The sequence below is a fragment of the Parasteatoda tepidariorum genome, chromosome 11, assembly GCF_982258835.1.
Source record: "Parasteatoda tepidariorum strain Cologne lab strain chromosome 11, Ptep-v5.0, whole genome shotgun sequence".
Lineage (NCBI taxonomy): Eukaryota > Metazoa > Arthropoda > Arachnida > Araneae > Theridiidae > Parasteatoda > Parasteatoda tepidariorum.
The window spans coordinates 97466655-97485571 of record NC_141765.1 but is presented as its reverse complement, the minus strand read 5'-3'; the positions used below and the strand labels follow the sequence as shown (position 1 = coordinate 97485571).

General features: G+C 29.7%; 1 long non-coding RNA gene across 1 annotated transcript; it reads right to left on the bottom strand.

Moving 5' to 3' along the window:
* Positions 1 to 453: 453 nt before the first annotated feature.
* LOC147801953 (uncharacterized) lies at positions 454 to 18601 on the bottom strand. Its single transcript, XR_015430397.1, has 3 exons — positions 13279 to 18601; positions 10039 to 10139; positions 454 to 1227 (listed from the first exon to the last, which is right to left on the bottom strand). It is a non-coding gene; the product is annotated as an uncharacterized LOC147801953 (long non-coding RNA).
* Between the last annotated feature and the right edge of the window lie 316 nt (positions 18602 to 18917).

Sequence of the window (18917 nt, the reverse complement as noted above, 5' to 3'; positions counted from 1 at the left end):
CTACACTACACTACACTACACTACACTACACTACACTACACTACACTACACTACACTACACTACACTACACTACACTACACTACACTACACTACACTACACTACACTACACTACACTACACTACACTACACTACACTACACTACACTACACTACACTACACTACACTACACTACACTACACTACACTACACTACACTACACTACACTACACTACACTACACTACACTACACTACACTACACTACACTACACTACACTACACTACACTACACTACACTACACTACACTACACTACACTACACTACACTACACTACACTACACTACACTACACTACACTACACTACACTACACTACACTACACTACACTACACTACACTACACTACACTACACTACACTACACTACACTACACTACACTACACTACACTATACTACAATATACTATACTATACTATACTATATGTTAAAAAAAATCGATGAAAAGCTGAAACGCAATGTATAACACAGAAAAATAATAAAAGAACAGGAAATCGTAGAAAGTTTTTTAAAAAAACTGAACAATTCAAAAACAAAATTTAGAAAAGTGAAAAAAATTGGAAATATGAAAAAAATGAACACGTAAAAACCACACATAAAGCTGTTCAATAAACAAAAAAGGGTAATTAAACAAATTGTGAATTAGATCGAATGCATTTGAACATAAATGTTAGTAATCGGAAAATCTGAAAAAAAATTGCAGGAAAATATTGAAAAAAATTCAAAACACACATACGGAATATTTTGGAAAACACACACACACCACATTGAAAGCATCTAATTAGAACACCAACACTGGGTCTAAATGGTTGAAACACAAACACTGGGAGAAATAATTTGGAACGCCAACACCGGATAAAAGGAAACACACCAGGTAAAAAATAATCGAATAAAATTGTTTCCAGTTTCAATCCAAAAAAAAAAAAAAAAAAATCATTTAAAAAAGCCACTCTACCTCCTTGCAATAATAAATGAGTGCTTGCTTCCAGTATCAGAACTTAAGGATAAATAAGTGTCTTACCTTACAAGTGAGAGTTTACTTACTAAGTACGTAACCATTTTCTGAACCTCAAGTAAGAAATCTTTTAAAGTGAATTAAAACTTACCGACAATATTCAGTTACTCTACACTGTTTTCATTCATGTACGTCAGGCGGGTACTTACTGGAGTTCTCAGAAATTTTCTTCAGATTCTAGGGAGGAAAAATTAAAAAAATTAAACGCTATTGATAATGGGCAATCGAAAGAGTACTGTTGTCATGTATTAATACTCGTTAATTTTTTCCCATCTTTAAGAAGAATAGTTTGTTCCTTAAGCATAACACTCTTTGATTAAATGTACACTGCTGTCATGCATTAATACTCATTAATGTTTCCATTTTTAAGAAAAATAGTTAGATCCTTAAGCATAACATGCTTTATTTAAACAAGATATATTTAAAAATAGAAGAGAAAAAACCTTTTTGCAGTTTTCAAAAATACGTTGAATTGTGTAGTCTAATGCTGTGGATTTTTATAGTCGTGAAACTGTTCACGACTATAAAAATTAGTTTTCAGTTGTAACCTTAATACTAAAGTGCAAAATGAAACATTTAAGTAATCTTTCATTAATTCTGCAATTTACACCCAATACTTGATCCATTTGAGGCGAACCGGGTTCGAATTCCAGTCGATACGAATGCCGCATCTGTCTTGCACCGACCACATTGCTGGTGTGAAATATCCTCAGTGGTAGACGGATCCTGGGTCGAAGTTTCCTTGCCATCAGGCTAACCGTGGGAGGTTCTCGTGGTCTTCCTCTTTATGTAACGCAAATGCGGGTTAGCTCCATCAGAAAGTCATCCACGAAGGCAAATTTCATCCAATACTCGATCCAGAAGTTCCCTTGTCTTCAGGACTGGGTTCAAAATTACAAGGCTAGTGAGTTGTACATTAGTAGTCGTAAACCCATAAACTTCTGCTAATCAACGACGGTTGTAAAAAATATATCCCTAAGAATTACAGTGATCGCTTATATTAACTTGTATTCTCATGGCAGAGTTACCAACATAATTAAGACAAAGAAAAAATAACCATCTTGTAGTTAAAAATAGAACTTAGGCAAAATATTCATATTTAAAATAAATAAATTAGTAATCACCACAATAAATCATATAGTAAAGTCCATTTTTTTTAAAATTAAAATATTAGTTAAACAGAATGAATTTACAAGGGAAGGGCTCGGCTTGGAAAATTCACTTTGGAATGAAACTTGGTTTATTAGAAACATAGGTCACGGTTGTTCTTGTTGTAGTTGTAGTTCATTTTACGTCGCACTAGAGTTGCACAATGGGCTATTGGCGACGGTCTGGGAAACATCCCTGAGGATGATCCGGAGACATGCCATCACAATTTTGATCCTCTGCAGAGGGGATGGCACCCCCGCTTCGGTTAGCCCGACGACCTGCACGTGAAGTCTAGCACTTTACAGTAGAACAGTTTAACGAGGACCTATACCACACACCCTTAGTCCCTACGCAGACTAATCCAAGTGGTCATCCACCCGCACACTGACTGCAGCCAGTGATGCTTGACTTCGGTGATCTGCTGGGAACCACATAGCTTACGGGTGGAGTGAGATCTGCTTATAAAATGAAATTAATTTAGCTTATTACCTGAAGTTTAGTTGAATTTTAAAAAAACTTTTTTGGGGGAGAAGGTGGAACGCGCCCTACTGTAAAAAATTGATTACAAACTTTAATTTCTGTACTTATCAATAACCAAATTTATTAATTCTGTGTTCATAACTACAAATAAATCGATAATACGGAATGGAAAAACGCACAATACGCAGAGGAGACAATATCTTCCGAGCAATCACCTCTATTCCTAATCCGACGCTAACCGTTACTGTTACATAGATTTATGAAAACAAAGGTCTTCATTCTTTTTTTTTCTCCTCTTGTATTTTCTGAAGTTATCAACGTCTGTAATTTTATAACAATAATTGAACAGCAGACCCAATTAACGGTTAACGGCTACTAATGTTCAACTCCGTAGCCTTGTAATTTTGAACCCAATGCAGTAGACAAGAGAACTCCTGGATTTCTGGCTGAGATTTAGCCTTCGTGGAGGACTTATTGATAGAACTAACCAGCATTTGCGTTTCATGGAGTGGAAAACAAAGATAGTCACCCATATTTAGCCTGATGGTAAGGGCACTGTAACACATGATTCGTCTATCATTGAGGATATTTTACGTCAGCACTATAGTCGATGCGAGCCGAGTGCAGAATTCGAATCAACCAGTTATCGCTGGGATGGGATCGAACCTGGGTCACCTCATCGGGAATCGAGTGCTCTATGCCCTGAGCCACCACGGCTCAACCCCTATGATTTCTTAAGGCCGCAAAAATTGTCGGCGAGAAAATATATCCCCATCGACATTAACAAATTTATGAATTTGGTTTTAGTTATATTTACCACGACATTATAAGAGATTAAAAAAATTTAACTGATTTTGAAATGTTACTCCAATTTGAAGATTTAGACTTAAGGTATTTAGTTAAAATATAAAATTGAGTGAAAGAGATGTTGAGTTCTTTAATTAAATAATAATAAATGAAAAAACGTTTTAGGGAAATAAAGTTAAAACAATTGAAGATCAAAATGAGAGAATGCTTTTTGCCTATTTTTCGCAAAAATGACTGACTCTCAGTCTAACAATTTGAGTATTAGATAAATCAATAACAGGAAAAAACAAATGCTCCCCGAGAGTTATTATGGTGTGAAAATTGGCCATGCTGTGGATAAACGGTTAGTGTCCGAGTGAATCGTTTTATTTATTTATTATTTTTTTGAGAATCAGCTTTTATGAACCATAACCGTTCTTGCCACTAATCTCCAATTATCAAAAGTACATTCAGCACCTTTTTCCAAATCTTTGGTTATAGAGTTTTTAATTTCAAATGTTTTTTAATAAAATCATTAAGAGATTAATTAAATTTTTTGAAATGATAAATCTAAATCTTAAAATTTCTAACCGCATACTCTAATAACGAGAAACCACCTATTACTACAAGTTTCCAAGCAAGCCACAAAAAGACAAAAAAAAAAATTGCTTTCATAAAAAGTAAAAACTACCAATATCCTTTCCTCTATTGCAAAAAAGAAAGAAAAGAGGAAAACTCGTTTTTGCTGCTGTTTTAGTGAGTAATGAAAAAAAAAGCAAAAATAAAGAAATAAAGGCATTATTATTTATTTCTGATAACTTTGTGCAGGCAAGTTAGAAATCAACACCATTTCATTATTCTTACTATCTTCACCCCGATCGCTCAAAAATGGACATTTTTATTACTCAACCGTAATTCTTATTACGAAACAGTAATAATTACGGATAAATGGTCTCTTTAAATAGAAGAATAAATAGAAAGTTTCAAAATCGAAAGCTCGTTCGCTTCATTAATGTGTCAAAGAATTATTTTTTAACATTCTAAAAACAAAAATGCAGATTTTCTTAATTATCAGGAAATTTTCAGAATGTTTTATTTAAAACCAATTAAAATTAAAATAAAATTGGAAAATAGGTATTTGTGAGAGCCTTTCTTGCCTTTATACATAAATTATTATTCGTAAAAACTGAAAATGTTAAAAAGCAGTAACGTTGCATTTCCCTAAGCTCTAATAATAAGAAACCATAAATTGATGTGTTAAAAATCTATGTTTAGAAGTGAAAATTATCACTATCATTTTTCATAATTGAAATAATTACTCACAGAAAAAGCTATCATTTACATAAATAAATCCTTACATTAAACAAATTTGGGCTTAATACCAAATTACCACTTGCAAAAAAAAAAAAACTTTTATTCAGTATTTCTGCTACACACTTCAAATAACTGCTTTTTGCTGGTTACATTGCTCTACATTAATTTATCTTCGCGGTTTGCAATACAAGTCAGTGGTATGAATGACGTCACACTCTTTCACTCGGATGGGCTAAGGCTCCTATACTATCAGAGCTGACCTATCAAGCAATATTGGAGCAAAAAAGTTCGCAAGTTAACGTTATGTTAGTATTGTGCTTATGTTAGCTCTTTGGAGCAAAAATAGATGATGAGTCGGCCTGTCTAATTCAGGGGCTCTAGGATGGGTAAACTACGCCCTGCAGGAAGGTTTTATCCGGCCCGCGGATAGAATTTTAACTTTTAACTAACTTCCGTAGCGAATATAAACAATATACAAACATTTTCTTGTCTACTGTGTTTAAAGCAATTTTCGCTCTTTCTTTTTTTAACAAAGTACTGATAACCTTTATACTTTCGATATTTTTTTTTCTCTATAAAACAAAAATTGATGGAAATAGCTAGTAAAGACAGCTTCAATTGCTAAAATGTTGAAAGCAGAAGTTCTTTATAGGATAGCCGTAGATAGGCTCCAACGAGCGTTTGTCTTTCTCGAGGAGCAGGCATACTGAATCTAATAAAGGTGAATTGTACTTCACATGTGGCAGACTGCGCATTTTAAGCTCTAACAAGCAGATTTCTCTGCCGGGGCGAGTTCCAACATAATTTATTGCATATTGAAAGATTGCACACATATAACGTTATTGTAAATAATGGAAGTTATAAAATGTATAAAATAGCTAGTACTTGTTTGAGTTATTTGAAATATTTTTTAACCCCAAAATGGCTACTGAAAACGCGAAGTTGATTCAGAGTGCGGTTCGTTCAATGATGAATGAACTTAGAAATATTTCTTGACAGATGTAAATGATAAACCAGTATGTCTTATCTGCAATGAAGCTGTAGCAGTTTTTAAAGAACACAACATTAACCGACATTTTACTGTCAGGCACAAGAATGTAAACTACGAAGCGATGTCTGAATGTGAAAGAAGACAAAATGCAAAAAGTCTTCCCAAAGAATTCTCAGGTCCACAAAATTTTTTCAAGAAGATAAACAGTGTTCAAGAAGCAGCTACGAATGCAAGTTACATTGTAGCATCCAATATTGCTAAAAATAATAAATCTTTCGGTGATGGCGAGTTTGTTAAACAATGTATACTCCAATTTTGTGATGTTTTATGTCCAGACATGAAAAATAATTTTGAGGTTTATCGCTAAAAACGGTGACTTCTAGAATAGAAGCCATCGATTAAAATTTGATATCACAATTGGAGTCAAAAATTGCACAAATTACATTTTGCTCAATAGCTATGGATAAAAGCACTGATATAAATGATACTGCTCAATTAGTGTTATTTATAAAAACTGTTGATGAGAACTTCGAAATTACCGAGGAACAGGCGTGCATGCGTTCTTTAAAAGGAACTACAATGAGATGTGATATTTTTCGTGAGGTTTAGGAATGACTTTTAAATTTGAAAGTGCCTGCATTTTTTTTTCTGATCTTTTTTGTCATATGAACAACTTCAATGTTAAGATGCAAGAGAAAATTCAATTGCTCGATGATATCTGGGCCCATCTCAAAGCTTTTAAATTGAAGCTTAATTTGTTTGCCGGGCAACTAACTAGAAACGACTTGTCTCATTTCTCGAGGTTAAATTCAATACCCTCAGTGAATAAGGAAAAACATAAGAATTATAAATATAGCTTTGAGAATATTTTGAGTTTCAGATTTTAGTGCCATTCAAACAGAATTAGATATTTTTACCATGCCTTTCAAAGTAAATTGTGAAACAGTGAGGTCGGATTTGCAGCTTTGAATTAATTGAGTTGCAATACAACAATCTTCTGAAGCAGTTGTTTCAAAATATGTCAAAGTTTGAGTTTTACAAATCTTTACCAAAAGCTAGTTTCCAAAATTTAATATCTCATGCCCAGAAAATCAGTGCTATGTTTATGTCAGACAAGCATTTAGACTTGAAAAGTACATCTCACTTCGAACCTCAATATAAGGAACTTATATAAATTAAATCGCAATTTTATTCCTGTCATAAAATATTTAAATTAAAACTTGCATATTGTTTCTTTATTTTAAAAATTTTCACTTGGCCCAACGAACTTTTCTTTTTCGATTTTTGGTCCTCGACCAAGAGAGTTTGCCTATCCCTGCTCTAGTTATTGTTATTGTTTTAACATTAAATTATAATTCAATAAAAGTTCGCAATAACGACAATCCGTAGTAACAAGTAGATTGTCATCTTAGCAAGCCTGTCGTTATAAGCAAATACTCATATTTAACCATAAAACAACCTTACAGTATAGTTATTGATGTTATTTATATTTATAAACCGTCGTTGAACTGCCGAACCAATTTATAGGTTTACGACTACTAATGTTCAACTCTGCAGCCTTCTAATTTTACACCCAATCCAGAAGACAAGGGAACTTCTGAATCAAGTAATGGGAGAAATTTTGCCCTCATGGAGGACTTTTTTGAGGGAACTAGCCCGCATTTGCGTTACGTGAAGAGGAAGACTACAAGAACATCCCACGGTTAGTTAACGGCAAAGGGACTCCAACCCAGGCTAAAGAGAATAGAAGGGCTAGTTCACTCCTTTGAAGAAACTCTCGCCGCGCCAAACCTCCGATTTTCGCCTGTGACGTCACGGTGGCGCAAAGCTTGAGCTTCTAATTCAAGAACGAAGCGTTCGGTCTAACTAGCTTTAACTAATATTGGAACATTCCTTTTTGTGACACATTTCGAGACATTCTTTGCTTCCTATAATGATTTTTCTCAGTTTTGTGAAGTGAATTGCAAAAATTTTAAATTATTTATGAAATGCCAGTTTGTGCGATTGCAACTTACAAAAATTTTAATAGAAACACAAAAGAAAAAAATATAATTTTCCACGTGTCCCCTAAAGCAAATGAACAACTATGTAAAGAATGGCTTCAACATTGCAAAGGAATAACCCAGTTAATATTAAATATGAACGAAAATGCAGTAAGGATTTCTTAAAACAAGATTATGAAGATGATATGAGAAATCGTTTGCTTGGATTGCCGATTAGAATGATTTTAAAATTGCTCTAACTCTACCAGGTACTCTCTTATCTAAGGGAGGACTAAGTGTTCTGTCAGCAGCCTGGATGGAAGTGGGTCAAGAGTTTGAGAACATATTTCAAAGCGTGCATGGGACAGAAAATCAGAAAGTGTCAAAGAATTTATAAGTGAACTAGAGGGACGATATCCTGCAGTAAATAAAACAGCAATATTTTGCATTTCAGAATTTTTATAAGAATTCGCCATCTAAATTGAAACCACCCAGCTACTCCAAAAAAAAAAAAGATAAACGAAAAAATTAAAAAATTAATAAGTCAAAGAAAATACGAACTTAAATTAAAAGTATAGATAATTAATAATTAAAATTCTCCTAGCTTCATAACGTAGTTTTTAATGTAGTTATTCTAAATATTTATTATTTTTTTAATTATAATATAATTATTTTTTTAATATAGTTATATTCTTTTAAATTTAAATATCTATAAGCATCTGTAAAATTTCTAATATTTTCATGAGCCTAAATTATTATTTTGTTAGAATAATTAGCTCTTAAGGTTGTTGTTTCCTAATGATTAAGTATAAACAAATTGCCATTAGCAGCATATTTTAAAATCAAGATTCTAAATTTAACCCAACTGTACATGCAGCTAAAAAAGTGTCGATATATACATTAAATATTTTTCAATAATAAAAGTTAAAACTGAAAATTTTAAATTAAAGTATTTATAGCGTCATTTACGACAACTAGTAAAATATTTTTCTTAGTTTAAAATGGTATTTAATTTAATATTTTGGCCAAGAAAATAAAATAAATAATATGCTAATTGCATAAAGTTTGAAAGCTAATATCAAGAAAAAATCGAACTTATTTTTACAGAGAGAATGATACAAAGTTTTCATAATATTTTTGCTTGCGATCTCCGAGATCTGTGTGGAGTGTGACGTCATGAGGAGGGAAATCGTAGCTTCAGCTCTAAGAGCGGAACGAACTAGCCCTTCCATTCTCTTTAGCCCTGACTCTAACCCACGATCCGTCTACCACAGAGAATATGTCACGTCACCACGGTGATCAGTGCGAACCGGATGCGGATTCGCTTCGACCAGCCATCGTAGAGATTCGAACCCGGTTCACCTGATTGGAAGGAGAACGCTCCATCTCCGAGCCATCGCATATTGAGAATACTGAACGTAGATTACAATCTTAATAAAAATAAGATCCCATTGCAAAGAAGTAAAATTAAAATCTATATAAGATGCTATTCCAGATAAATAAAATTAAATATATGCCATTGCAGATAAGTAGCCAACGAATAACACCCTCATTTGAAGCGTGCGGCAGGATTCTTGAAAGAAACAAAGACTTTTTTTCTTCAGTAAAGGGGAAGGTAACTCTGGACAAGGGTTGTCTACACATATTTGTTTTATTAACATAATAAATTAAAACTTGATGAAGAAAATAAGGTGAAATGTTGTTCATTTTTCTGCATTGATATCAGAAATAAATAATATCTATTTTGTTCTTTCTTGCAGTTTTGCTCATTTAAATAGCAGAAAAGTATAAAAAATTTCTTATCAATAAAATTCCTGTTATCACGAGTTTTCTGATAACAGACTTATACGAGATTAGATAAGTAAAGGCGCCTTAAATTCGTATTTCAAAAACTTAATATTAGCGAAATTTGACTTCGAGAAATATTTGATTATTGAGAAAAAAAAATTTGTTTTTCATAAAATGATTCAAGAGCATTGAAAGTTTTTAAACTAAAAATCCAGTAAGATTCACAATAAACCTCAATACTTGATACAATTAATGTATCTCATTTTTAAAAGTATATTTAAAATCTTACACATGATAGAATTTTAAAGGGAACAAATATCAAAAGTTTGCGTGTTAACTTAAAACATCGGAAGCATATTTTTCAATCAAAAAATGTTACTAGTTAACGAAAACTACAGTTTTTAATGATTATAATAATGAAAAAAAAATTGCATTTTAAATTTAACAAATTTAAACCTATTTATAACTTATTTGAATTAGAAGAAACAAATAACTTACCCATATTTTTCAGGATCGAAACATTCAACAGTATTTGATGATGAAATACAATCATACCCTCCACATCCAGTTTGTTAAAAAGAGCGTCAACTCCAATGGCACTAGAATAAAAAATAAATAAGTAAATAAAATAGAAATTTAAAGACCATGAAATTGTCATGCTGTATTGAAAAATATATTTTTTATTTTAATTAAATGGATGCAAAGCGCACCTGACTATCAATCACCATTTATACTATATCTAATTAATATCAAAAAGAAAACAAAAGCAAGACAAATAAAAGAATTGTAAAAAAAAATATTCAGCAGCAGCGGTCGCCATAGCGACACATGCAATGATGACGCATGCTCACTGTTTACGATTACTCTTGAACACAATAGAAAAGTGTGATGTCCAAATAAGGTGCGCACGCCATCAAACCCAAAAGAGCACCCATTTTGCCAATGGGTAATAAAACATTAATTAAATGAAAAAATATATATTTCATACGCAATAAATTAATTTCGCTTGTTACGTTTCAAAATGTTATAACTAATTGAACTATCAATAGGAAACCTTTCTTACTAAGAAGCTATTTGAAGACACTCATCATTTTAATTTAATATTTGTTTTCAATTCAATCCTAATATTTCAAATTAAAGATTTAATCTCTTAAAAGAGAATTAGAACGTAATATTTTTTATTCAAATACATCAATTTTAAGTTAATTTGCTATCAATCAGTTTTGATTATTAAACTGGCTGTTAAAGGGATTAAAATAAATTTAAATCAACAGTACAAAGAGATCCATTCCAACAACTAATCTGTATTAGAGAAGATTTTATTTGATTTAAATAATAAACAACTATATGTTCACCTATTTACACTCATAAAATTTCACTAATAAAATTTATTTATTAAGGTTTTCTTCAGCGTAATTATGTTGAAAAATTCTAAAATTCCTGAAATAACAAACTGCTTAGTAGATAAGAAACTTTAATTATTTTTAACCTACATGTTGATAGTTCCTTTGTTCAAAATTTTGTAACTATAGAATTTATAAAGTCTTATTGTTGGAGTTCTAATTGAGTTCAAAATTTCTTTTTTTCAAATGATTTTAAAAAAAGGATTTTAAAAATCTCGAAATAGAAATACAAGAAATATGCCGTTTCATATTTTTGACAGCAGTAATTTAGTACATGATACCTAAAACTAATAAGAATTCTATGATATTTCTGTATAGTTGATAAGAGTCGATTGTTTTTTAAAATTAGATAAAAGCAAAGTATAATTAATTATGAAACGACAAACTTCAAGTCCCATAAAGTTTGAAACTTTAAATTAAATGATATTATATGACTGAACTATATATATATATACAATTCGTGAAAAAATTTTTAAATTTAAACAATTGAATCTAGCGATTTTTACAGCGGTAGCGATTTAATTAAATTAAAATGAAATGATGTTGAATCGAAAATATAAATAGTATGTTGATTCTTTAAATGGCTCAGGGGATAGAGCTCATGGAATAGAGAGGGGGGGGGGTGCTGGGGATAGAGCGTTCGCCTTCCAATGAGGTGAACCGGATTCAAATCCCAGCGAAGGCTGGTTGATACGAATCCGCATCCAGCTTGCATCGACTACAGAACTAAAGTGAAATATCTTCAGTAATAGACGGATCATGGGTTAGAGTCCCCTTGACGTCAGGCTAACCGTAGAAAGTTCTCGTGGTCTTCCTCTCCATGTAACGCAAACGCTTGTCAAAAAGTCCTCCACGAAGGCAAATTTCTCCCAATACTCGATCCAGTAGTTCCCTTGTCTTCTGGATTGGGTTCAAAATGACAAGGCTACGGAGTTGATTATTAATGGTGGTAAATCAAAGAAGTGGGTCGACTGTTCAACAACGGTTATAATTCCAATTTGCATTCGTTGAAAATTGGATGTTTCGTATGCAAACAAAAATCAGGAATATTAGGACAGAAATCTATGGCAAACAAAAACAAAAGTCGACAGTTTGGGGTTCCATTACTGAAAAAATTAGAACCCGTGAGCTACTTTAGGGTGTTGAAGTAGTTCATTGTTTCTTTTAAATTCTTAATCTTAATAATCTTAACTTTTTGCTTATGGATGTTACAACATGTGAAACACGAGTGATGGTTTAATTGATACACCATAAGCAAATGATTAGGTTACATTATTTTACGATTTAAATACGTTCCAAACGACCGTACAAGCAATCATTATCATAGTTGAGAGTTGAAAAGAACGTAATAACTCGAAGATAGAAGAAAAATTGGACTTTAGTTATCGTTTGATCCCAGTGCTTTATTTGAATAATAAAGAGTCAATAATATAGGGATTGGTTTACAAAACATAAATTAGTGCTTGCAGTACTGGGGGTTCCGCGTTCGGCTGACTACCTGACCCGAACATCTGCTCCTGCACCCCAGAGCCCAAGGTCAAGACAACTGAGATGGGCACAGTAGGCCTTGGTTCTCTATGTGCTGTCGCGCCACTGAGTTTAGTTTTTTTTTAGAGCTTGCAGTGCGTGAAAAATACCATGCATTTAAAATTTAATTTCTCAAGAATTATTCGGCAGATTTTTTTGATATTTTGTTTATTATCATTCAAAAAAATTTTCGCTAAAATTATGTAAAATTTTTTATACTTTTCTATTCAAGTTTTTTTCAACCATTATTAGATAAAATAATAAATTATAGATAATTATTAAAAATATTTTTTGCATGGAATTATCTTTAAATAAGTGACTTTTATAATTGAGTCGAAAAATTTTGGCAAAATACGCAAAAAGTAAAATTAACGTTAAACTGGAACAAGTAGTTGGGCACTATTTTCCAGATTTCGGCTAACCCCACCCATATTTTGAGGGTTAACAATCCAAATTCAAAGGGAAAAAAGGTATTTTTATTCAGAGAAAGTGCGTTTTTGTATCTGATTTCATAACAAAAAAAGCTAATTAATTAGCATACTGCACTAATTAATTAGCATACTTAAGGTTTAACCCTTGAACCGTTAAGATTGAATCATACTACGTAAAAATTTGATGATTAGGTCAAAATATAATCAGGAAGTTCCGTTTTTCTTTTATGCACGGCATGAAACTTCCGCTCATGGTGAAGTCACGGATTTTACTCAATTGTAAATAAATAAAAAAAATTACTTTTATTTATAACAACTTTTACGGAAATCGGTTTCAAATCAGCATGAATTCACTATCGTACAATTGTTAAACTAACCTGATATATTAAAAGATGAGCATGGGGTATTTTCTAAATATTTTCTGCTCTCTTCATCTGTGCTTAAGCATACAAAAAGCTATTCATCCATACGAATAAGATCAGAGAACACAAGATAACGACATCGATAAACTGAAAAATATCTAAAATATTCATTAGTTTCACCTGAAAAAAATATTAGATTAAAATCTGAAATGAAATACATAATTAAAAAGTAAACATTGTACAACAGTTTTTAAAGAGTAAAAAGTAGACATATGACAATCGACCTCGGAAATTTAAAAATGAACATCAATTTTTCTCGATTGAAATTGATGATTAAGAAATTAACTGAATTTCTTCCACTAAGTTTACCGTTAGCGGTTGATAACACTGCGCGTTAATATCATTAATTTGCAAAATAAAATTCTAATTTGCAGACAAATCGCAATTCGTTCTTTCTAGACGTTAGTTCTAATTTTTTTTTGAACTCTGAACTCAGAAGGCATTAAAACATTCCATTATCCATATTTACTTAAAATACATATTACCTTCTGTTTTATGCATGGCACAAAACAGAATAAATGAAGTTAGCTACACATTCAGAAGACAGGCTTTTCATAGAATAATAATATAGGTAGACTGCTCATCTATGATTGCCAATTGGCAACTAGGAAGACTCTTATGACCAAGGTTTGGGCAGGGCTAGGCATAGCATTTGGTGAACCTAGGCAACCATATGGGATTGCCGAATAAAAACGTCCGAAAATTCATACTTGATTTCTTTAAAAATATTTTTTAAAAAATGTTTTTAACCCTCTACACGTGATTTTTCTTTCTTTTTAATCTGTACTATGTTCTGATAATTTAATTTTAAAAATTCATCGGTGATTAATATTTTCTTTAATGTGATAAAATAATATTTTCTTTAGTGAGATAAAATTCGAGCTATATTCTTATTTTCATTCTTTATATATAGTGTGATGTAGTCAATATATCATTATATATTTTGTATACTGTTAATTGTACTCAAAGCGACAATAAAATAAAAAAAAACAATATTTTCTTACTGAAAATTACTATGTTGCAACGTTCTGAATTAAATCACCAGTTAAATCAAAATGAAATTCTATAATATTTCACAAACTAATTTAAGATTGAAAAATGTAACGGGTGTTTCATAATACGTTTATAAAAGAAAATATTAGTGATTTAAAGTTTTTTTAATGTATTTTTAATAATTACTTCATTGAAATTGGACATAAAATAATTCATATTGTCTTTCAAAACGAGTTAGAGATTTCAAAGTTAAATATATGCTGGATTTTTAACAATATGTCATGGAATAAATTACAAATTTTTTTTTACAAAACTAAACTGTAAACTTATAATCTTTAGTTCAATATTTTGCTTGAATTTATAATTAAATTTAAGACATAACCTAAGCTATCCGAATTCATGTTATAATACATTTAATTTGCTAATGCATGAAAATTAATGTTTGCTTTGTTTGATTTAGTTTAGGGCTTTTCAAATTAAAATCTTAATGATATGTGACATAAGTTCAAATTGAATAAACATTCAATAGTCTCGTAGCATCAAATTTTGTTTCTTATTTAATTTTTAAAAACGCAACCATAACAGAAAACAGCGATTTCATAACAAAAATATTTTCCTATTAAATTTAAAATTCAATTGAAAACAATTGGAGTAACATTAAAATTTATGAACTATTTTTTTAGAAAATATTACATTTAGCACCAACTCTTTGATGTTGGATTTTTTTTAATTGTTTTCAATTTTTCCAATTACTTCGTAAAATAAAACTTGCAATTAGTTCGTCTGTTTTTTCACTTGTGCATTATATTCTGCCCTACGTAAATTAATTTTATTTTTCCTTAATCACAACTCTTCATTTTTCTAAAAATAAAACAGCTTAACAATTTAAAATATACGAAACTTAGTAGTTAAACTTAACATAGTGGGTGACAAGTTTACTTAACTCTCATAACTCAATTTATAACTATATAAGTTGACTAGTTTCTCAGAAAGTTCACCCAACTCTTTCATAACTCAATTTAGAACTATAAGTTATTTAACTGTGTAGAAAAAATAGAAAATTTAATGAAATCTTTTAAATATGAGAAACAGCTGGCAATATTTTCCCTTTCTTGTGATTTATTTTTTCCATTTTTTTTCTAATTTTTTTGAACCAACTACCAAATTTTTTTACCAACAACTTTTTTTTAGCTAGTTTATTTACGTTTTTACAAAAAAAATCATCTTTGAAAAAACGAACTAAAAATCAATAAATCTTACTTGTAACTAATTACTAAAGGTGTCTGTTTTGATTAATTTAATTTGATCAGGGAAAGTTAGTTTTAAGAGAAGTGGGTCTTATGATTCGGTTAGCAGTCTAATCCGATATTATTTGTCTATCGATCATTTTGAACTCCTGATTTGAAAGTTAAGCCAACAATCACATTTTCTAGAAGCTTTCTATTTAGGAAAACAGAGAATATTACAAAACATACGAAAGAATACTAATATAAATTATTTATATTAGTCTTCTAACTCTTTAAATTATACACTTCTCTGCTTTTTTTACATTGGAACAAAAATCTAAGTAATACAAAAAAAGATTAAAAAATTTAAGGTTTTTAAAATCCAAGAATGAAAACTTAATATTAATAAATTATATAGAAGTGCCAACTTTCCTAGCAAGATATCACTAATATACAATAATCTATACAATATACAATATAGGCAATAATATACAAAATTTTAGCATACACAACAGGTAGCATATATAATAATATAAATAACATAAATATATATATAACATATAATGTATGCAATAATGTATATAACCAAAAGGAATCAAATCAAATTTTAAATACTTAATTCTATATATATCTAATAATATACGTCAGTTTAGAATTAAATGAAAAAATAATTAAGTGTTACTTTTTTTTCGAACATAAGCTGCAAACGTTATATAATTTATAACTCTTGGTAGTCAAGGAAAAAAAATATTTTTAAGAGATTATTTTAAAAATTAAAATTTTTATTACTCAACCGTACTCTTTATTACGTACCGTAATAATTACGGATAAATTGTAATGGTTGGCACCTCTTTAAATAGAAGAATAAATAGAAAGTTTCAAAACATAAATCTAGTTCGCTTCATGTAACAAATAAATATTTAACATTCAAAAAACAAAAATGTCAATTTTTTTAATTTTAAGGAAATTTTCAGAATGTTTTATTTAAGTCAGATTAAAATGAAAATAAAGTTTGAAAATAGGTACCCGTGAATCTTTTCAACCTTTCGTGCATTTATAATTCAGTTGTTACTCGTAAGAATGGAAATTTTTTTAAGTAGTAGCATTGCATTTCTTTAAGATCTAAAATTTGCACCATAAATTGATATCTTAAAAATATGCGTTTAGAACTGAAAAATATCACCATTTTTTTAATTTAAATAATTACCAACAAAAAAGCTATCATTTATATAATTAAACCATTGCATTAAACAAACTTTGGCTAAATACCAAACAACCACTTATTTTTCTCCCTTCGAAATCTTTTGCATGTTTGTGCAATGTAAGGTTAATTATGAAACTTTCTATTTAAAAATAACATTTTAAGACATTTTTAACAAAATCTTGTCATCAAAAAAAAAAAAAAAAAAAAAAACACATAATGCATGATGCGCAAACATTTATGTATTTGCCTTATACAATATTGTAAAAACACGAATTTCTGATATACAAAAAGTATTCAAGATATAAGTCACCACAGTTTGGCTTATTCAAATCCAGGAAGAAAAAAGAACTGATTATTCAATTGAATAAATTACTAAAATTTTCCTGTTGAAATCTCTTAATTTGGTGCATATCGTGCAATATATGAGATAAAATAGATTAGTTTTTCTATCAATCATCCACAGTAACAATGTAAATACAAAAATGTAACAATAAAAATGCAAAAACCTACTGTTTGGCTATTAATTTTATAATTAAAAAATTTATAATTGTTTTTATATTTTTTTTTAATTAAACATTAAATAAAACATTTACTAATTAATAAACATTAACTAAAATATAGTAAAACATTAAATAAAATATAGTAAAGCATTAAATAAAATATAGTAAAACATTAAATAAAATATAGTAAATTTAATTACAGTATACTCTCGATATCTTGAACTTCTATATCTCGAAAACCTTGCAAAGTCAAAAAAATATCCCCCCTCCCTGGCTGTACACATTCAAATAATGTTAATTTGAATACCTATGTGTCAGAGTTTCTTCTCAAAACCTTGTTATGTGGAATATTTTTCGTAATAGAAAATTAAATTTTTCAGAAAAATCACAATGTAAGTTTATTATAAACCAATTTTCTATTTAAACCATGATTATTTTTGTCTTACTTTTAAAAATAAAATTTTTATGACTCAATTTTAAATTATAGTCAATTATAATTAGTTGACTATAATAGTAGTTATTCTTATGTTTCATGACTACCTTTTAGAGTACTATACATAGAATATATTTTTCTACTTTTTAGAGCATATTTAGTTCTGAACTTGTTACATCTAAATTGTTTTAGCGTCATCTTCAATTTTGAGATATTGAGAGTATAACTGTGTTTTTCTATTTCAAAGATATATTTTAGATACCGAAATATGAGTATGTTTAAATATGAATTTTGAAAATAACAGCTAAGAAATTTCAACTTCTTTAAAGACATTTTAACTTCTTTCTTAAGATGTAAAATTTTGAAATATTTCTTTTTAAGACAATTTCAATTTAAGACAATTCAGAGGTGAAAGAGCCATTTTTATAAACGACAAACTCAGGCATTTAGAATAACAATGAGTTCACCACAAACACGCACATTCTTTTTTTAAATATAACTTAAATTTTTTATATTGCAATGTAAAACAAAATTTCTTGAACAAATCAATATTTCTAAAATGTATTTCGAAATAATTATCCTAGCAATAGTCAAGCAATTCCAAAATAATTAAGCTAAGTATCAAGTGCGATAATTGAATATAAATTGAACTATCGCACTGGATACTTCAATATGATTTGTGCTTAATATTCGCAAAATGCTTTCTGTACTGATTTTAGCGAAGCTCGTGTATTAAAAAAACAGATGACGAAAATTATTTTTCACCTAGATAGGAAAATAATGATTATTGTAAAAGAAGAGTATTTTAATACAAAGATTATTCAAAATGAATAATCTTTTTTTTTATTCATGAAAAGAAATTTGCATTTAAAATTTGTAATAAAATTTATTCTATTTATTGTAATATTTTTAAGAAAAGTTTTTCCTGAAAAATTACAACAGTACAGAAAAGATTTGTCGAAAACTATTTAATAAACTATTTATATTAGAAAAGGTATTTTTAAAGTATAGAACTAGATTAAAAATATGCACTCAAAAATGATAAAGAAGTTTCTGCACTTAAAGAAGCAATTTTTATTGCAACTGTTTCCAAAAATAAACTTTACTTTCTTAATAAGAGACAGTTTCCTTACCTTTCTTACATTTTTTTAAAATACGTTGATCATACTGTATGATGTTTACATATAATTTTTAAAATAAATATGACGTTTATGGTTTTTTAACCACACACGTTTCAT